This window comes from Lampris incognitus, chromosome 7 (assembly GCF_029633865.1).
Source record: "Lampris incognitus isolate fLamInc1 chromosome 7, fLamInc1.hap2, whole genome shotgun sequence".
NCBI classification, from domain to species: domain Eukaryota; kingdom Metazoa; phylum Chordata; class Actinopteri; order Lampriformes; family Lampridae; genus Lampris; species Lampris incognitus.
Window position 1 is genome coordinate 18481493 of NC_079217.1, and position 8480 is coordinate 18489972.

An 8480-nucleotide genomic window follows, 5' to 3' on the forward strand; every position below is an offset into this window, starting at 1 on the left:
AGCCACATCACACCAGCAGATTAACCAGACTACGCACTAACCTCATTAATCTGAGAAAGACTAAGGTCACCACAGTGTGTCAACAGTCACACACAAACACACACACACACACACACAAACACACACACACACACACACACACACACATGTGCATATGTCCTGGCACTCCTCTCACACTGCACGCTGTCAAAGTTAGCGGGACATGACAGTATAGTAGCAGCACAGGAACTGATAGTGAAGTGGCGAGATGGATGCTAGGACACTGTCCCCCGTCTTTTCCTTCGGAGGTCTGCCTGTTCAGAGTTGAGCTGATTCAGGTCAGTTAGGGTTTAGAAGGAGGCTGGAAATCCCCCCCCGAAGAACCAACGTTTAACTCTTTATTGCCACTCGAGACTCGAGACGTGGTTCGCAAGTTTGAAAGGAAGGAGGACCGTCTTGCCATGGATATTCGGACACGTTATGTGTGATCTACATTTCTGTTCCTATGTGCAAACAGCCCAAGTACACACGAGGTGTCAATTACCCCTTTATATCCAGTCTGTTTGGGCAGGAAGACTTTCGGATTCCAGTGTGTGTTTTCTTTGTTTTTCAGTGTTACAGCACTATAGAGACAGCTGAGTGTGTATTACTTGTTAAAATTCATAAGGATGCTGTATAATAATTATATATAATAATTATAACAATGTATTTATTATGGCAGAGCTGAGTTTTAAGGAGACAGTGCATGCATACATACATGTCTGATGGGATATGTGTGTGTGTGTATATATATTTATATTTATATATATATATATATACATAATCAAGTGATTCAAGTAAATTCTTTATGAGACAGTACAAGCCTGTTTCATGCCATAAGCACTCATCCACTGTCAATAATCATATATATATATAATCCAGTAAGTCAAGTAAATTCTTTATGAGACAGACTCACTGGTTTATTTGCTTCTTATTTGTTGAGCACTTTCCCTACCATTGGGTGTTTCTTTTAACAAAGTTTTATATTTATATATATATATATATATATATATATATATACTACTACTAAAAATCTTGCTGTTCCTGCTCTCCCTTGGTCTTTCTTTCTTTTAAACAGTCTTGACATCTTTCATTCTCACATGCACGCCTTACCAGAATCTTTGTGAAATAAACAATGAAGGCTTTTGGAAGGAATCTGATGGGTTTTTTTTTTCTTTTTTTTTTTTTGAACAATCCAATTTTGCCTTTTTAATTTGCACAAGGAGTCCAGGGGCAGTTAGAGAAACTGTTTACAGTTGACTACTTCCCAGTCCGTTATCCTGCTTTTACAGTTTGATGGTTGGGATGTGAACGTGTGTCCCGTCCCACAGTGTGATCCAGAGTTCTGCATGTGCAGTTCCCAGTCTTCATCATAGTCCACGTGAAGACAGGGTTAGTACAGAAGACAGATGTAGGACAGGCTGTCTGTTTCTCCCCTGGTGTGAAGCAGGGAGCAGATGAGGGGAGAGGGACTTGATGCTGTGGCTCAGCCAGAGGAGGCTGGTGTGTGTCCTCCTGCTGCTGACCTCCATCCACAGGTGCTTGGCTTTCATCAAGTCAGCGTCATCTTCCAAGTCAGTCCTGAAATGCATTTGCCTGTTTTTAGCTGTATGTTTTTCTTCCTTCTCTTCCTTCCACCTTCTTTGTTTTAGGTGTGGATTTGTGCCTCGTGGTGATCAAGTGTTGCATATGTTCTTGACTGTTGTACAATTTGTCATTTTAAAGATGATATCCCAATAAAGTTTCTCTTTATAATCTCAACTGATTTGTGAAGTTTGTCATCCAGTGGTATATTTAGTAAGAGTATGGCTGTATTTGATCCACAAAAAAAAAAAGTTGTTCTGCTGTTAAATTTGGTATCATATCATGCCAGAGACCACATCTTCTCATGTCCTTCCTTTATATATATATTTAACTGATATATTTATACCTTTAACTATATTTATACACACACACACACACATATATATTTATACTCATGGCTGTTTAATTCGAATACATATACCCATACATATACATATACATATACCCATACATATACAGATTACATATACATATATACCCATGGCCATTTAATAAATTCATATAAATATATGAATAAATATATAAATATATATTTATATATATTTATGCCAATGGCCATTTAATTCAAAGTTTGTCAGTTATACAGTTCCTAATCATTCGTTTGTCGTAACCACGAGCTATTACTGCGTTTCCCTGCCCCGGGTACTGGAGCGAGAGGAGCTCGCTGATGGGCCTCCTTCAAGTCCAGGCGCCGGTGTTTGTGAACAAGCGTGTTGCTGATGCAGGGAGCTGTGAATAGCACTGTCTGTATTTGAATAAAAACATCACATCTCTGTGTCTAAATAGCCACGATGCTGTCATCACACATCATCGTCTGTTCATCCTTGGCGCCCCCGCTTATTAATAGACGCTACGCGTGTCGGGCGATGACTCTAAACATACTCGCCGTTTGACTTGTGTCTCCATCTTTGGCAGCTATTTTCACTACCACAAACGTCGTCGTGTCACCAGGAGACTTTCTGCTTTTGTCTGGATGCTGAGACAATATTGTGGAGTTACTATTATTGTTGTTATTGACGTGCTGGGGCCCAGTATAACTAGTATAAGCACAACTCGTGAATGAAGACTTCAGGTGAATAACGCCGAGAGGTAATTCTGTTATAAGGTAAATACTTGGGGTATAATGGTCGCAGACCTTCTGACGGTATGAAACGTCCTGGTCCTCGACTCCGAATTCAGACAAAAGGGGAAAAATCGGTGGTTTTAAGCAGTGGTATTTAAAATCGTTCGTCTGAAAACAAAAGGACTCGCGTGCCTTTTGCAAGGGTTCGAGCACCGAGGTGGAGCCAGCGTTCAGCGTTTGTCACCTTGTAAATTGTTTTAAATATCAGCCAAATATTCCCTGCAAAACCAGTCAGCTTCACTGTTCCTCCTAATGGAGAGAATTAAGGGAAAACCTCACAAACATTCTTACTGAAATAGGACACGTCAGATGGGTGTGTGTGTGTGTGTGTGTGTGTGTGTGTGTGTGTGTGTGGCCTACTGTCTACTGTTGTAGAAAATATCTCATAGTTCTGGAACTATTAACTGTTTTCTCTCTCTCCCTTCCTCTCTCTCTCTCTCTCTCTCTCTCTCTCTCTCTCTCTCTCTCTCTCTCTCTCTCTCTCTCTCTCTCTCTCTCTCTCTCTTACAGCGTATAAGACCAGGTCATGACATGTCAAGAACTGGCAGCTGAGTATGAAAAGGCTATGTAGATCCTCCTGATCCCCCTCCAGCCTCTCAGCCATGTAATGAACAACTTCAAATGGTCCCTTCTCAGAAATACACCCACAGACACACACACACACACACACACCCACAGACACACACACACACACACACACACACACACACACACACGTTCTTAACAAAAAGGGAATTTTCCCCAGGACATACACTTTCCATGAATGTGTTGCTGTTTTTTTTTGTGTTTTTTTTGACAAGTACAGATACTCATCTGTAACACACACACACACACACACACATAAATAGTGCCTATCTTTACACATCACGTCTTCGCACCGTGGCTCCATTGCCAAGTTGTTAAAGGGATATTTCACTCACTGAGAACGTCATGAGTGCGTGTGGCAGAGAAAATAAAACAGGCTTTTGTAGAGTACAAGTTTGACTTCACATGCGTGTTGTTCTATACAAGATGCTCTATTTCACTAAAACTACATTCTGCAAAAAGCATTTTGATTTATCGTTTTAAAACTTAAAATAACTGCAAGAAAAACAGGCAGCAAACAGCTCAAAAATACATTTTGCTTCATTCAGTCTGATCAAATAAAGAGTTCCTAAAAGACTTTTGTCCCGATAATCACAGGACCTGATCCACTCTTACATGGCCACTGAAGACTGAAACGATAACCACCACAATATTGTTGAAGTGCCTCTCTGGTGCAGCTCCTTCATTTCCTGCACAGACTTCGACATGACTCCATTAACTGGCATCTTCTGGCGTTAGCTGCCCCCGTATGTGTTTACCCCTGGCATCCAGGCTGGGTAAACACAGACTCGCTTTAATGAGAATTGCACACCAGCAAAATTACTTTTTCAAAAGCGATGATGCAGAGCACGGGAATAAAATGGGATTTTGTTCAAACTGGCACAAATGAGATGAAAGCGGCATTCCCGCACATATCCAGGACGACCGGTGCAGTGGGATTAACTCTTCATGAGGCACGGAGGGTGCAGTGTTGGACAAGAGAGGATGCTGTTCAGGATACATGGTTTTAAATACTTTTTCATCGTATCCATTATTGATGCATTGCCTCGTTCTAATGCTTTTTCTGCATTAGAGCGAGGTGATCGCAGTTACTTAAGGAAAGAAAAATGTCTAAAAAAGGGGATTTAAGCTGTAATTTTTGGGCTCATTTCCTATAAAGTTTGCATCAAAAGCAGCGTGATGGGGTCATAATGAAATCTGGCTATGGAGAGTTGACAGAGGCCAGGGTGGTGTAGGGCTGGTGGTTATTATCAGGACTAAAATGAGGGCGATATTGAAATAAAGACAGTTGTGAAATATCCATAATTAGGCATTACTGTATGGAAATGACATTGTGAATGCTGCATGATCAAAAGCACCAGCAGACAGACAGGCAAGGAGACAGAAAACTGTAAAAAGGCTGCATCCCTATTTTATTTTAGACATTGTTCCTCACACACTCTCTCTGTCTATCTGTCTGTCTATCCATCTATCTAGCTATCTGTCTGTCTGTCTGTCTGTCTGCCTGCCTATCCATCTGTTTGCCTGTCTGTCTGTCGCTCTATCTATCTATCTATCTATCTATCTATCTATCTGTCTGTCTGTCTGTCTGTCTGTCTGTCTGTCTGTCTGTCTGTCTTTTTTCCTCCCAGCCTCTTTCTCTGCAAATCCACACTGAGGTTTGGCTTACACACAGCAGACCTCTTCGCAGCAGAAAGTAGGCCAAAAGCCATTTGAGGGCAGGACGGAGAGAGAGAACGAGGGAGAGTTCGGGTGAAATGGAGCGAGGTAGACACAGGTGTGTGAGAGACAGGGAGAAAGAAAGCAAGGAGGGGCGCAAAGAGACTGAGGCCGTTTTTGTTTTTTTTTTTGTTTTTTTTTTTTTTCATATTGTCCCCTTCGTTCGGAATCAGACTCGCGGCTGTTTTGCAGTCGTGTATTTATGAGGGTTCACGGTGAGCGATGTTTACATTTAGAAATTTGTCAAATTACTCCTAAATTGGGGGGGGGATAACTCGACAACCCGTGCCAAGAGTTTTACTTGTGTGTTAAAAAGGGAAAATCATTCGGCAGCCTTGGCAGCAAAGGTCCACTGATCAGCGAGCTGGCCCCCAAATCTCCGGCCCGCAACTGGGTTCAGAAAAAAAAAACACACACACACAATTATTGTTATCCTTCATTTCTCGAAAGGAGTCAGCCTCAGTACGCTGACAGCAGTTTTCCTGCAGTTTTCCTGCTGTCATCGTAGGTTGGATCTACACAGCCGGTAAAGGTTTGGCTGTTGCCACTGCTGTGTAGTCTGTTGAGTTGTCATATTGTGTTATCTTTCTGCAGCACATCTTTACAGAAGATTCTGTATGGGGTGGCAACACAATGATGCAGTTTTTTTTGTTTTTTGTTTTTTTTACAATAGCACTCAATGAGGCATCTTTTGAACCGTCTCATTCCCATATAGACATAGGTTGGAGGGGCACGAGTACCACTCCCACTTATTAGTTCTGCTGTCAGAAGCATAATATATGTTTAAGGGTTGTGGCTTTGTCAAACATTGTGAATACAAACCAGAGTCTGCAACACTGATTTTTATTTTTTTATATTTTATCACAACAGCAAATAACCACCTTAACCTTGCTGAGTCAAAAATTTTACGGTGAAAGAAAATGTTGGCATGTTTTTTTTCTTTCTTTCTTCTTTTTGGCAGCTGCTTTTCACCCTATTCATTGTGAGCCTCAAGGCCACTTCCTCAAATGGGGAGACTTTTTTTTCTTCTTCTTTTTAATACATGTCACCTCCTGGCTATTTGTTGTCATCGTGTCTCCTGCTGACAAAACTCATTTCTGGATCTGCTGCAACCAATCACATGAGTGCTGAGCTGAAAGCCACAAATGTCTTCTCGGATAAATGGGAACAAAGTTGTGCGCTTGCTACGGGGTTGTCACTATATTATCTTCCAGCGGATTCAGTTGTCCTTTGGTCAACTTTACACACAATGACGTCTCTGTGCGAGGACTCGGGGGGGGGGGGGGGGGATTACAATTTGCTCATTTTCAAAGCTTTATAAACCTGCTGTACTTGTGAGCTGACTTAAGCATGTCCCCTATGTTAAGGACTATTACGACAGTGTTATCACAAGTCAGGGAGGCTTTGTACTACACACGCACACATTTCCATAACGCCATGTTCTGAATCATGTAATATTGTGTTTTGCACCATGTTGTGTTTCCAATTTTATCAGATTGCGTTACCGTATTACAAATGAAAACTGTATTTTATTGTCTGTTTGTGTGGCGCTGCTATGTTGTGTCCTCGTGTTTCACACGTATGTCATTGGGCTGCTGTTATGTAAGCCGTTGCATCATGGTCACCAAGACCCACGTTTGATATGTGATACGGCAGAATCGGTCCTCCTGGCGAATAAAGTGGTTCAGATTGTCTGTGGGTACCCCGGCGTCGTGTTTCCTACACGTTTGAGGTGTTGAGGCCTGCTTGTGTCGCTGAATAGCTCAGATGGTGGCGTAACCCCCCCCCCTCCCCCCGATGTGCAAGATCTCCTCTTTGGCTCCCCCCAAAGATCTCCCCTGGACTCCGGCCGGAGGTGGAAGATGTCCGGCTGTGTGCGTTGGAACGCCCCCCGCGGAGGAGCGGAGGCTGGTAAAGTCGGTGGGGTCTCAGGTTGTGTGTTTTCACCCTGTTCGGTTTCTTCTGAGTGGGGCTTTTCACGGGGGGGGGGGGGGTATCTGCTGCCCGTCTCTTTGTCCGCGTGTGGCCTCCCCGTCATTCCTCTGTAACCCCAACTACTGCCTTACCAAGTTATGTGTTTACCTCATGTCCTGTTTGTGTGATTGTTGTCGCGTTATTTACATTTCTACATTTCTGGGATTAACAAAAGAAAAATAAAGATGAGATGAGATGAATAAATGTGTGTGGCCGGTGCATACTTACACTACATACGACAATAAAAGAATGAAGGCATGGGAAAAACACGCTGACATTCCTCGGTGTGTGTGTGTGTGTGTGTGTGTGTGTGTGTGTGTGTGTGTGTGTGTGTGTGTGTGTGTGTGTGTGTGTGTGTGTGTGTGTGTGTGTGTGTGTGATTGTCTGCCCCCGTTAGGCTGAGTGAGACAACAATAGGCTAACTTCAAACTCTTGTTTCTCGTGCCCCGCGCTGGTCCCGGCAGACCTGGGAGCAGCTGATTCCAGCGGTGATTTCATGGTTATTTCATCATCGCTTTATCAAATTCAAGGCTGCATTTATTATCTGATAACTCAATTTCTGAAATTGCCTCAGTTTATTACTCTGGAATACACAGTGAAATACAGGCCCTACTGCCAACTCACCCGGGGGGACACACACACGCTAACCCTTGTATTGTGTTCCTGTTTTTTGTTACGCACCCAAAATGTTCGTGGGTGACCCACGAACATTTTGGGGGTATTTAAAACAATACAGCCATAACAGATTATGTAAAATAAACTGAACAGATAATGACTTTATCTCTACTACAAGGAATTTAGACATCTATCATTCATATTTGCTGCTATTTGCTGCAATCATTAATATTCAACTGCTAGATCACATTGATCAATGTTCATTTTTTGTGATGAAATGTGATTTTTGCATAAAAACCAATTGTACACAAGACGTGGGATATATAACGTTTATCTTCAACAAATATAAAGGAGACAAGGTTTTCATCACTTCTGATGCTCGTCGCTTTCATCAGAACAAATTGGAAAGACATTTTAGATGCAGCATATTTTTTTTTGGAAATTATAAATGAAGACAAACTCGTCCTGGTTGCACATCACACGAGGGGCAGAATCTCACTGTGTGTGTGTGTGTTGCAAATGAATTCCTTGCACTTGATGCATGTGTGTACTGTGACTCCCCATCCTTCTTGGGTCCACATATTTTGCATCGCTTCTTCTAGTTACTACGGGCTGCAACCTAGAATGATGAAAACATATCAGAAATTTCACTATCACCTCTACACCCCACCCTACCCTACCCTACCCCACCCCACCCCACACCACACACACTCTCAACATAACTGGTACTTCAGGTACGGCAGTTGGTGGTTCTGTTGGTTGGGTGGATGGGGCATCGGCATCCTTCTGAATCCTTCTCACGCTGGCTGCAGAAGCTGGGGTCCTGGGGATATGCTGTCTCCGCTGGATTTTAGGGCTCACC

At 42.6% G+C, this 8480-nt stretch overlaps 1 long non-coding RNA gene across 2 annotated transcripts in view; it reads left to right on the forward strand.

Annotated features, from left to right (window-relative positions):
- LOC130116123 (uncharacterized) overlaps positions 1-3823 on the forward strand; it is an 84748-nt gene extending 80925 nt beyond the window's left edge. For both annotated transcript variants that reach the window (XR_008810538.1, XR_008810537.1), the window contains one exon: positions 3236-3823. This is a non-coding gene — a long non-coding RNA (uncharacterized LOC130116123). The remainder of the gene's footprint in view (positions 1-3235) is intronic.
- The last annotated feature ends 4657 nt before the right edge of the window (positions 3824-8480 follow it).